Consider the following 12,500-nt stretch of genomic DNA (forward strand, 5'->3'; position numbering starts at 1 on the left):
CGGTGCGATCACAAGCATGTGATCATGCGATGATCTGTCAACGCTTTGAAAAATGTTTACGCTTGAGTAAAATGTGAGTGTACTTGGTAGGCTAGATGGCACTGTATAAGAAATATTAGATTCTTGCATTTTTTGAACCTTAATTGTTATGAATAATAAGTCATTTGAATGTAATCTGGCAAGAGCATTATATCGTGATCAACAATATACTGGTGTTGTATAACAGCTGCTCTCAGGCAGACAGGAAGGCTGTGTTTGTAACGTCCACATTTTGCCGACCTGCGGCCGTTGCCTTTTGGGATATGCTTCCTGTCCTGTCCTGTCCTGTCCTGTCCTGTCCTGTCTGTCTGTCTGTCTGTCTGTCTGTCTGTCTGTCTGTCTGTCTGTCTGTCTGTCTGTCTGTCTGTCTGTCTGTCTGTCTGTCTGTCTGTCTGTCTGTCTGTCTGTCTGTCTGTCTGTCTGTCTGTCTGTCTGTCTGTCTGTCTGTCTGTCTGTCTGTCTGTCTGTCTGTCTGTCTGTCTGTCTGTCTGTCTGTCTGTCTGTCTGTCTGTCTGTCTGTCTGTCTGTCTGTCTGTCTGTCTGTCTGTCTGTCTGTCTGACTGACTGACTGACTGACTGACTGACTGACTGACTGACTGACTGAGGTGATAGGTCAAATGTTAAACAGTCGCTGGCCGCCAACCCGGAGCCACATAATTCCTTAACCCAGACGCATTCCGGGTCGTTACTGGATTCTGTGGACCATCAAAGTAAAGGTCAGGGTGGCACCTGGGTCACCTGTATCTGACAATATTACAGTATCGCTTCTCGGCCTTTTGGCTAAGACTGCGGTCGCTCCCGTGTAGCAGGACTCTTTCATATTAATTGAATTAGTTCCTGGCTTCTTGGGAGTATATTGTCTTTTGCACATTTGTTTGTTTGTAAACTGCTGTTTTTTTTTGCACACTTGTATTTGCACTTTAGGCCACTTGCCTGAAGGTAAGTTTCTCTTTTACTCTAATTTATTGTGTTTTAGGGTTTTAAAAGTAATTTATTGGCATTTATTTATTTATTTATTTAGTTTTTAGTGGTGCCTCTAGCCATGTCGGCTGCACCGGCCGGCATGCGGAGGCACCACAGTGTACGTTTTAAATTTAGGGAAAAAGATGGTAAGCTAATGGGAATGTCAAGGTTAGACTTCTCCCGAAAGCTGATCCAGAAAACTCTTGGCTTCAAACCTGACGACCTTAACTGTATACTCGGACTGCCTTTTAACAAAGGCTTTGATATTAGTTTTCGCACGGCCCCACTGTTAAATGAATTCTGGACACGCTATGAAAATGCTAAGACCCAGTTCTCTGTGTTTGAAGTTGAGAAACTGACTGACAATGCTGCCAAAACTGTCATTGTCAGGATGTTCAATGAAACGGTTAATGCAGACGACATTTGTTTGTGGCTGGGAAGATTTTGCACGGTGAAAGGACAGGCTACCAAGGTCAGGGATGAAGACGGCATTTGGAATTGTGCCTGGAGGGTCCCCATTCAACAATGGCAGGACCCTCTGGGCTTCCAGGGCCTGAAATCCTTGCCCTCCATGATAGTCCTGGGAGCTAACCGGGGCTACATACATTACCAGGGCCAGCCCAAGCTGTGCCACAAGTGTGGCAAGCATGGGCACCTGGCCGAGGCGTGTGACCAGATAATTTGTGGGAAGTGCAGAGAAATTGGTCATTCTTTTGAAGAATGCACCAATGGCAGGAAGTGCAATCTCTGTGGAGCAAACACCCATCTCTTCAGAGACTGCCCTCTTTCATTTGCCAACAAACTTAAAGCTAAGAAAACACAGGAGACTGAAGCCAATCAAGTAGGAAATGGCTGCCCAGGTGCAGCAAATGCGCTAATTGAAGAGGCGGGGCTGGGAGTTCCAAACCCCCCGCCAACAACCATGGTTGGAGGAGAACAGCCCGGTGAGGCGGGAAAAGGGGAGGAGCCTGAGCTCCGCCCCGCAGAGGGACCTGAAGAAGCAGGTGGGCGGAGCCAGGACTTGGGCGCAGCTGGACTTGATTCCCCTGAGGAGGACTCCACAGGGAGTCTCATTACAGTGGGGGAAGAGGAGTCCAGCGACAACCCCCTCCCCGACACCCAGCCCAGCAATAAGAGGACTGCGTCCGAACTGTCCAGCTCTGAGGCTGAAGAAGCCTCAGAGAAGAGGGGGAGAGCTGAGTCCGACTCTCAGAGCCCTCCTGAGGAGCGGTACAAAGCCTCCCCTCCCGGTTCACCCAACCAGTGCTCTTTTTTAAATATAGCGCTACAATCAACTCCGTTGGAGAGACGAGCGAATATTGGCTTCCGGAGGTCAGAATCTCGGGAATCACCTCCAGACTGTGTGGAGATAGTGAAATGAGATTCTTTCACATCACGAGAAGGTACCCTGTGTGAAATGTAGTCTTTTAATTATTTATAGTCTTTTAAACTGTCGTACCTGGTTTTAAAACATACTCATGACTCTCACCTTTTCAACTATCAATGTGAGAAGTGTGAAGTCGCGAGTTAGAGCCCAGAGTGTTTTATCATTTCTTAACACTTTTAAGTCAGATGTGTTTTTACTTCAAGAATGTGGCCTACCTTTTTTAAAAAAATATACACAGTGGGAGGAGACCTGACCACAAACGTCGATCTGGAGTGGATCCAACCATAACAAGAATGACGGAGTGGCCATTTTAATTAAAAACCCTCAGGTTCTGGTGAAGGGCAGCACCGTGGTGAAAGAGGGTAGGGCACTTTTAGCACACCTGACTTTTATGGGGCACGATTTTAACCTTTTAAATGTATACGGTTTTAACGAAAAAAATGACAGGTATGACTTTTTAGAAGACCTGCAGTCCCACATGCTAGGTAGGGCACCATTAGTTGTAGGAGGTGATTTTAACTGTGTTTTAAACAAAGAAGACAGGAAGAGGATAGGGGAAGATTTTAAATTGGACAAAACATCGGTTTTATTACAGGGCTTATGCAGGGATTTTAGACTCACTGACTGCTTTAAAGCCATGCATCCCAGAGAGGAGGGCTTCACCTGGTTCAGTGGTGATGGCACCAAAGCCTCTCGCATAGATTATATCTTTATACGGAATTGGATGCCGACCGATGCTAGATTAACCCCTGTCTTTTTCTCGGATCACCTCATGCTGTCCTGCACACTGTCACTCCCTTCAGGTGTGACGGTAGGGAGAGGTCTGTGGAAACTCAACTGCTCCCTTTTAGAAGATAGGGAGTTAGTTAGTCAGTTCCGGGAGCAGTACAAAGAGTGGCAGACCCTCCAAGACTTCTACACCACACGTGCGCACTGGTGGGAAATGGTGAAGGAAAGGACCCAGACTTTCTTTAGGCAGGCAGGTAAGAGAAAGAAAGTTAGGGAAAACAGACGCATGATGGGACTGCAAAAGAGACTACAGCGCTACTTCATTTTAACACAACAGGGAATTGATTTTAATAATGAAATCAAAAGTATTAAAGGAGAAATGTCGCTACTGGCAGAAACAAAAAGTAAAGGGGTTATTTTAAGAAGCAGGGAAAAGGAAACAGAAGAAGGTGAAAAGTGCACACGTTATTTTTTTAGAAAGATTTTAAATAAAGGGGGGACTATTTTAAAACTAAAAAATGACGACGGACGCACTTTACACACAACAGAGGAAATAAAAGATAACGTAGAATTATTTTACTCTCAATTGTATAAAGAGAAACCTGTTTTTAATGACACCCTACAAGAAGTTTTAAATTCCATTGAATGTCAGGTGACCGAAAATGTGTTTTTATCCCAAAATTTTAGCGTCGAAGAACTCAACAAGTGTTTTAAAAATTTTAACAGAGGGAAGTCCCCAGGACAGGACGGACTTCCCTTTGAGTTTTATTTGACCTTTTGGGACATTTTAGCACCTGACTTACTAACTGTTTTTATGGAATTTGAGAAGCTAGACCGACTGCCAGACAGTTTTAAGATAGGGATAGTGACTCTACTCTACAAGAGTAAAGACAAGACTGACCTGAAAAACTGGAGACCTATCACGCTTTTAAATTTCGACTGTAAACTTTTTAGCAAAATTTTAGCGAATCGACTGACTACGGTTTTAGAGGACTTGATTCACCCGGATCAAGCCTGTGCCATCCCGGGGAGGAAGATCACCGACAGCCTCGTACTGATTAGAGACACCATTTGTCTGGCGAGAGACGAAAACACTCGGCTAATAGTCCTAAATTTAGACTTTGAAAAGGCCTTTGATCGAGTCTCGCACCAGTACCTGTTCCAGGTACTGCAAAAAATGGGGCTTCCAGAGAGGTTCATAGCTTGGGTGGGATTGCTGTATAGAGGGATCAGCAGCAAAATCCTGGTTAACGGGCATCTGACAAAAGCAGTAGGAATCAACTGCGGTGTCCGTCAGGGTTGCCCGTTATCTCCTCTCCTGTACGCGATTTGCATCGAGCCGCTGGCACAGATCTTGAGAAGGGACCAACGAATCCACGGGGTCTTTGTGCCAGGGTCCGGGGGACTGACGAACAAATGCATTCTGTACATGGACGACATAAATATTTTATGCACGGACCTCTCGTCAGTCAACCGGACCCTGGACTTGACAGACTGGTTTGGACGGGCCTCTGGGTCCAAACTAAACCGAGACAAGACCCAAGCCCAATTTTACGGACCATGGACAGCGACTGAAACGACAGGACTGCCCCTGACTGTGACCCAGACCGACCAAAAAATTCTGGGGGTTAGGTTTGACAAGGAGGGGGGAGGGAGAACGAATTGGCCAGACATTTTAGGGAAAGTTAGACAGAGGCTAGGGTACTGGGGACTGAGGGAACTGACAATAGAGGGCAAGGTTTTAATCATTAAAGCAGTGATTTTACCTTTGCTTTTATTGGTCAGTTCTGTTTTTATTCCCCCAAGGAGAATTATTTTAACCCTGGAAAGAGCCATGTTCAACTTCCTGTGGGGTTCGAAGTGGGAACGCCTGAGAAGGGAAGTCCTCAAGCGATCAAAGGAGAAAGGAGGCAAAGGCGTTCCAGACCTGTCTGTCTTTTTAATGTCACTATACACAGCTACACACATTAAAATAGTGACGACCCCATCCAGAAACCCCAAAACAGCAGCCATGACACGTTTCTGGATGGGGTCCTACCTCAGACGTCTCAAAATTTTAAAGATCAGTCTTACATTTCCAGTGTCTTTTAACCTGCCACCAGCCTATGCTTTTATACAGAATTTTTTAAAGCATTTTAGCCTGGAGCAGGAGGACGTAAAAGTTTTAACTAACCATCGTTCCCTTTTATGTGTTGTACAGGAGCGGGAACTAGTGAGTCCAGTGCGCGGGCTTGCACTCGGCGAGCCCTCCACAGTTTGGCGCAACGTTAACCACCCCGCTCTTCCAAACAGACTCCGGGACCTGTCATGGATGGTGGCACACGAGATCCTCCCAGTCAGGTCCGTCATGCACTCCCGGGGAATGTCGACGCTGTCGACCTGCCCCCGACCTGGTTGCGGCGCGCCGGAGTCGGTGAGGCATCTGCTCTGGGAGTGCAGTGCTGCCGTGGACCTGTGGGAAATGGCCGGCTCCTCGCAATTCCCGTACCTACCAGCGAAGGAGGTCCTCACACCACAGCTGGTGCTCTACGGGGCCAGCCAAAGGCCAGTCCCCAAAAAGGACTGGACGAAACAGTGGCTGACCATCAACGCCCTGAAAGACGCCTTGTGGACCTCCAGAAATTTGCTGGTAGGAAAGCACATGCAGATCCCCCCCGTGGCTGTGATCCAAATGGCTGCCGCAACACTCAGGGCAGCCGAGGCGGCCAGCGGCCGCCCAAGGACACAGCCACCAAGAAGAATCGCCTCTGTGCCCATTCGGAGGGAGGAGCTGGACCCACAACGCTAAAAAGGACACGGCAGCAGCGGCCTGGCTCTCCGGGAGAGGCAGGCGGGAAGGAGCACCAGGGCGGGGATCTCGGCCGAGCGCCTCGACAGGCACCCCGAGAGACCTACTGTTTGGAAGAGCGGGATGAGTTACCCTTGGTAGGGACTCACTGCGCTCCTGTACAAACGGGACTTTGGTTGGACTTTTTTAATGTCTTTTTTATAACTTTTATGGACATTTGACACACTTTTTAATTTTTGGCACATTTTATTAACTGAAATCTTTTTTACCCATGACTGTTTTATCTGTATTATTTTATGATCGATAATATTTATTGACTTGTACAGAGAAATATTTATATGAAAAAGAAGTTGTGGATGAAAAAATGAAATGTGACTGAAATGAAACAAATGAACTAAGTGTCAATAAACGTTTTCAAAACAAAAATCTGTTCTTATCAGTTTAATATCTGATATGTCCCCTACCCGGGGACTATATATTAAATTGATTTTTGGAACAGGGAGATGGAACAGGAGCTTGCTCCATCCTCTCCACGCATCGACCTGGTATTGCAGTAGCTCCAGGAACGGTGCATCTCCCCAATGTTGTTCAAAAATAATGCGGTGCGATCACAAGCATGTGATCATGCGATGATCTGTCAACGCTTTGAAAAATGTTTACGCTTGAGTAAAATGTGAGTGTACTTGGTAGGCTAGATGGCACTGTATAAGAAATATTAGATTCTTGCATTTTTTGAACCTTAATTGTTATGAATAATAAGTCATTTGAATGTAATCTGGCAAGAGCATTATATCGTGATCAACAATATACTGGTGTTGTATAACAGCTGCTCTCAGGCAGACAGGAAGGCTGTGTTTGTAACGTCCACATTTTGCCGACCTGCGGCCGTTGCCTTTGGGATATGCTTCCTGTCCTGTCCTGTCCTGTCCGTCCGTCCGTCCGTCCGTCCGTCCGTCCGTCCGTCCGTCCGTCCGTCCGTCCGTCCGTCCGTCCGTCCGTCCGTCCGTCCGTCCGTCCGTCCGTCCGTCCGTCCGTCCGTCCGTCCGTCCGTCCGTCCGTCCGTCCGTCCGTCCGTCCGTCCGTCCGTCCGTCCGACCGACCGACCGACCGACCGACCGACCGACCGACCGACCGACCGACCGACCGACTGACTGACTGACAGGTCAAATGTTAAACAGTCGCTGGCCGCCAACCCGGAGCCACATAATTCCTTAACCCAGACGCATTCCGGGTCGTTACTGGATTCTGTGGACCATCAAAGTAAAGGTCAGGGTGGCACCTGGGTCACCTGTATCTGACAATATTACAGTATCGCTTCTCGGCCTTTTGGCTAAGACTGCGGTCGCTCCCGTGTAGCAGGACTCTTTCATATTAATTGAATTAGTTCCTGGCTTCTTGGGAGTATATTGTCTTTTGCACATTTGTTTGTTTGTAAACTGCTGTTTTCTTTTGCACACTTGTATTTGCACTTTAGGCCACTTGCCTGAAGGTAAGTTTCTCTTTTACTCTAATTTATTGTGTTTTAGGGTTTTAAAAGTAATTTATTGGCATTTATTTATTTATTTATTTAGTTTTTAGTGGTGCCTCTAGCCATGTCGGCTGCACCGGCCGGCATGCGGAGGCACCACAGTGTACGTTTTAAATTTAGGGAAAAAGATGGTAAGCTAATGGGAATGTCAAGGTTAGACTTCTCCCGAAAGCTGATCCAGAAAACTCTTGGCTTCAAACCTGACGACCTTAACTGTATACTCGGACTGCCTTTTAACAAAGGCTTTGATATTAGTTTTCGCACGGCCCCCCTGTTAAATGAATTCTGGACACGCTATGAAAATGCTAAGACCCAGTTCTCTGTGTTTGAAGTTGAGAAACTGACTGACAATGCTGCCAAAACTGTCATTGTCAGGATGTTCAATGAAACGGTTAATGCAGACGACATTTGTTTGTGGCTGGGAAGATTTTGCACGGTGAAAGGACAGGCTACCAAGGTCAGGGATGAAGACGGCATTTGGAATTGTGCCTGGAGGGTCCCCATTCAACAATGGCAGGACCCTCTGGGCTTCCAGGGCCTGAAATCCTTGCCCTCCATGATAGTCCTGGGAGCTAACCGGGGCTACATACATTACCAGGGCCAGCCCAAGCTGTGCCACAAGTGTGGCAAGCATGGGCACCTGGCCGAGGCGTGTGACCAGATAATTTGTGGGAAGTGCAGAGAAATTGGTCATTCTTTTGAAGAATGCACCAATGGCAGGAAGTGCAATCTCTGTGGAGCAAACACCCATCTCTTCAGAGACTGCCCTCTTTCATTTGCTAACAAACTTAAAGCTAAGAAAACACAGGAGACTGAAGCCAATCAAGTAGGAAATGGCTGCCCAGGTGCAGCAAATGCGCTAATTGAAGAGGCGGGGCTGGGAGTTCCAAACCCCCCGCCAACAACCATGGTTGGAGGAGAACAGCCCGGTGAGGCGGGAAAAGGGGAGGAGCCTGAGCTCCGCCCCGCAGAGGGACCTGAAGAAGCAGGTGGGCGGAGCCAGGACTTGGGCGCAGCTGGACTTGATTCCCCTGATGAGGACTCCACAGGGAGTCTCATTACAGTGGGGGAAGACGAGTCCAGCGACAACCCCCTCCCCGACACCCAGCCCAGCAATAAGAGGACTGCGTCCGAACTGTCCAGCTCTGAGGCTGAAGAAGCCTCAGAGAAGAGGGGGAGAGCTGAGTCCGACTCTCAGAGCCCTCCTGAGGAGCGGTACAAAGCCTCCCCTCCCGGTTCACCCAACCAGTGCTCCTTTTTAAATATAGCGCTACAATCAACTCCGTTGGAGAGACGAGCGAATATTGGCTTCCGGAGGTCAGAATCTCGGGAATCACCTCCAGACTGTGTGGAGATAGTGAAATGAGACTCTTTCACATCACGAGAAGGAAACCTGTGTTAAATGTAGTCTTTTAATTATTTATAGTCTTTTAAACTGTCGTACCTGGTTTTAAAACATACTCATGACTCTCACCTTTTCAACTATCAATGTGAGAAGTGTGAAGTCGCGAGTTAGAGCCCAGAGTGTTTTATCATTTCTTAACACTTTTAAGTCAGATGTGTTTTTACTTCAAGAATGTGGCCTACCTTTTTTAAAAAAATATACACAGTGGGAGGAGACCTGGCCACAAACGTCGATCTGGAGTGGATCCAACCATAACAAGAATGACGGAGTGGCCATTTTAATTAAAAACCCTCAGGTTCTGGTGAAGGGCAGCACCGTGGTGAAAGAGGGTAGGGCACTTTTAGCACACCTGACTTTTATGGGGCACGATTTTAACCTTTTAAATGTATATGGTTTTAATGAAAAAAATGACAGGTATGACTTTTTAGAAGACCTGCAGTCCCACATGCTAGGCAGGGCACCATTAGTTGTAGGAGGTGATTTTAACTGTGTTTTAAATAAAGAAGACAGGAAAAGGATAGGGGAAGATTTTAAATTAGATAAAACATCGGTTTTATTACAGGGCTTATGCAGGGATTTTAGACTCACTGACTGCTTTAAAGCCATGCATCCCAGAGAGGAGGGCTTCACCTGGTTCAGTGGTGACGGCACCAAAGCCTCTCGCATAGATTATATCTTTATACGGAATTGGGTGCCGACCGATGCTAGATTAACCCCTGTCTTTTTCTCGGATCACCTCATACTGTCCTGCACACTGTCACTCCCTTCAGGTGTGACGGTAGGGAGAGGTCTGTGGAAACTCAACTGCTCCCTTTTAGAAGATAGGGAGTTAGTTAGTCAGTTCCGGGAGCAGTACAAAGAGTGGCAGACCCTCCAAGACTTCTACACTACACGTGCGCACTGGTGGGAAATGGTGAAGGAAAGGACCCAGACTTTCTTTAGGCAGGCAGGTAAGAGAAAGAAAGTTAGGGAAAACAGACGCATGATGGGACTGCAAAAGAGACTACAGCGCTACTTCATTTTAACACAACAGGGAATTGATTTTAATAATGAAATCAAAAGTATTAAAGGAGAAATGTCGCTACTGGCAGAAACAAAGAGTAAAGGGTTTATTTTAAGAAGCAGGGAAAAGGAAACAGAAGAAGGTGAAAAGTGCACACGTTATTTTTTTAGAAAGATTTTAAATAAAGGAGGGACTATTTTAAAACTAAAAAATGACGATGGACGCACTTTACACACAACAGAGGAAATAAAAGACAACGTAGAATTATTTTACTCTCAATTGTATAAAGAGAAACCTGTTTTTAATGACACCCTACAAGAAGTTTTAAATTCCATTGAATGTCAGGTGACCGAAAATGTGTTTTTATCCCAAAATTTTAGCGTCGAAGAACTCCACAAGTGTTTTAAAAATTTTAACAGAGGGAAGTCCCCAGGACAGGACGGACTTCCCTTTGAGTTTTATTTGACCTTTTGGGACATTTTAGCACCTGACTTACTAACTGTTTTTAGGGAATTTGAGAAGCTAGACCGACTGCCAGACAGTTTTAAGATAGGGATAGTGACTCTACTCTACAAGAGTAAAGACAAGACTGACCTGAAAAACTGGAGACCTATCACACTTTTAAATTTCGATTGTAAACTTTTTAGCAAAATTTTAGCGACTCGACTGACTATGGTTTTAGAGGACTTGATTCACCCGGATCAAGCCTGTGCCATCCCGGGGAGGAAGATCACCGACAGCCTCGTACTGATTAGAGACACCATTTGTCTGGCGAGAGACGAAAACACTCGGCTAATAGTCCTAAATTTAGACTTTGAAAAGGCCTTTGATCGAGTCTCGCACCAGTACCTGTTCCAGGTACTGCAAAAAATGGGGCTTCCAGAGAGGTTCATAGCTTGGGTGGGATTGCTGTATAGAGGGATCAGCAGCAAAATCCTGGTGAACGGGCATCTGACAAAAGCAGTAGGAATCAACTGCGGTGTCCGTCAGGGTTGCCCGTTATCTCCTCTCCTGTACGCGATTTGCATCGAGCCGCTGGCACAGATCTTGAGAAGGGACCAACGAATCCACGGGGTCTTTGTGCCAGGGTCCGGGGGACTGACGAACAAATGCGTCTTGTACATGGACGACATAAACATTTTATGCACGGACCTCTCGTCAGTCAACCGGACCCTGGACTTGACAGACTGGTTTGGACGGGCCTCTGGGTCCAAACTAAACCGAGACAAGACCCAAGCCCAATTTTACGGACCATGGACAGCGACCGAAACGACAGGACTGCCCCTGACTGTGACCCAGACCGACCAAAAAATTCTGGGGGTTAGGTTTGACAAGGAGGGGGGAGGGAGAACGAATTGGCCAGACATTTTAGGGAAAGTTAGACAGAGGCTAGGGTACTGGGGACTGAGGGAACTGACAATAGAGGGAAAGGTTTTAATCATTAAAGCAGTGATTTTACCTTTGCTTTTATTGGTCAGTTCTGTTTTTATTCCCCCAAGGAGAATTATTTTAGCCCTGGAACGAGCCATTTTTAACTTTCTGTGGGGATCGAAGTGGGAGCGCCTGAGGAGAGAGGTCTTGAAGCTACCTAAGGACAAAGGAGGAAAAGGAGTCCCAGACCTCTCTGCCTTTTTAATGTCACTATACACAGCCACACACATTAAAATAGTAATGACCCCATCCAGAAACCCCAAAACGGCAGCCATGACACGTTTCTGGATGGGGTCCTACCTCAGACGTCTCAAAATTTTAAAGATTAGTCTTCAATTTCCAGTGTCTTTTAACCTGCCACCGGCCTATGTTTTTATCCAGACCTTTTTAAAGCATTTTAGCCTGGAGCAGGAAGATGTGCAGGTTTTAACTAACCATCGTTCCCTTTTATGTATTGTACAGGAGCGGGAACCAGTGAGTCCAGTGCGCGGGCTTGCACTCGGCGAGCCCTCCACGGTTTGGCGCAACGTGAACCACCCCGCTCTTCCAAACAGACTCCGGGACCTGTCATGGATGGTGGCACACGAGATCCTCCCAGTCAGGTCCGTCATGCACTCCCGGGGAATGTCGACGCTGTCGACCTGCCCCCGACCTGGTTGCGGCGCGCCGGAGTCGGTGAGGCACCTGCTCTGGGAGTGCAGCGCTGCCGTGGACCTGTGGGAAATGGCCGGCTCCTCGCAATTCCCGTACCTACCAGCGAAGGAGGTCCTCACACCACAGCTGGTGCTCTACGGGGCCAGCCAAAGGCCCGTCCCAAAAAGGGACTGGACAAAACAGTGGCTGGCCATCAACGCCTTGAAGGACGCCTTGTGGACCTCCCGAAATTTGCTGGTAGGAAAGCACATGCAGATCCCCCCCGTGGCTGTGATCCAAATGGCTGCCGCAACACTCAGGGCAGCCGAGGTGGCCAGCGGCCGCCCAAGGACACAGCCACCAAGAAGAATCGCCTCTGTGCCCATTCGGAGGGAGGAGCCGGACCCACAACGCTAAAAAGGACACGGCAGCAGCGGCCTGGCTCTCCGGGAGAGGCAGGCGGGAAGGAGCACCAGGGCGGGGATCTCGGCCGAGCGCCTCGACAGGCACCCCGAGAGACCTACTGTTTGGAAGAGCGGGATGAGTTACCCTTGGTAGGGACTCACTGCGCTCCTGTACAAACGGGACTTTGGT

At 47.6% G+C, this 12,500-nt stretch overlaps 1 pseudogene; it reads left to right on the plus strand.

Moving 5' to 3' along the window:
- The first annotated feature begins 6,312 nt into the window (after positions 1 to 6,312).
- LOC137591789 (U2 spliceosomal RNA) lies at positions 6,313 to 6,485 on the plus strand (annotated as a pseudogene).
- The last annotated feature ends 6,015 nt before the right edge of the window (positions 6,486 to 12,500 follow it).

Source organism: Antennarius striatus, unplaced genomic scaffold, assembly GCF_040054535.1.
Source record: "Antennarius striatus isolate MH-2024 unplaced genomic scaffold, ASM4005453v1 scaffold_29, whole genome shotgun sequence".
Classification (NCBI taxonomy): Eukaryota; Metazoa; Chordata; class Actinopteri; order Lophiiformes; family Antennariidae; genus Antennarius; species Antennarius striatus.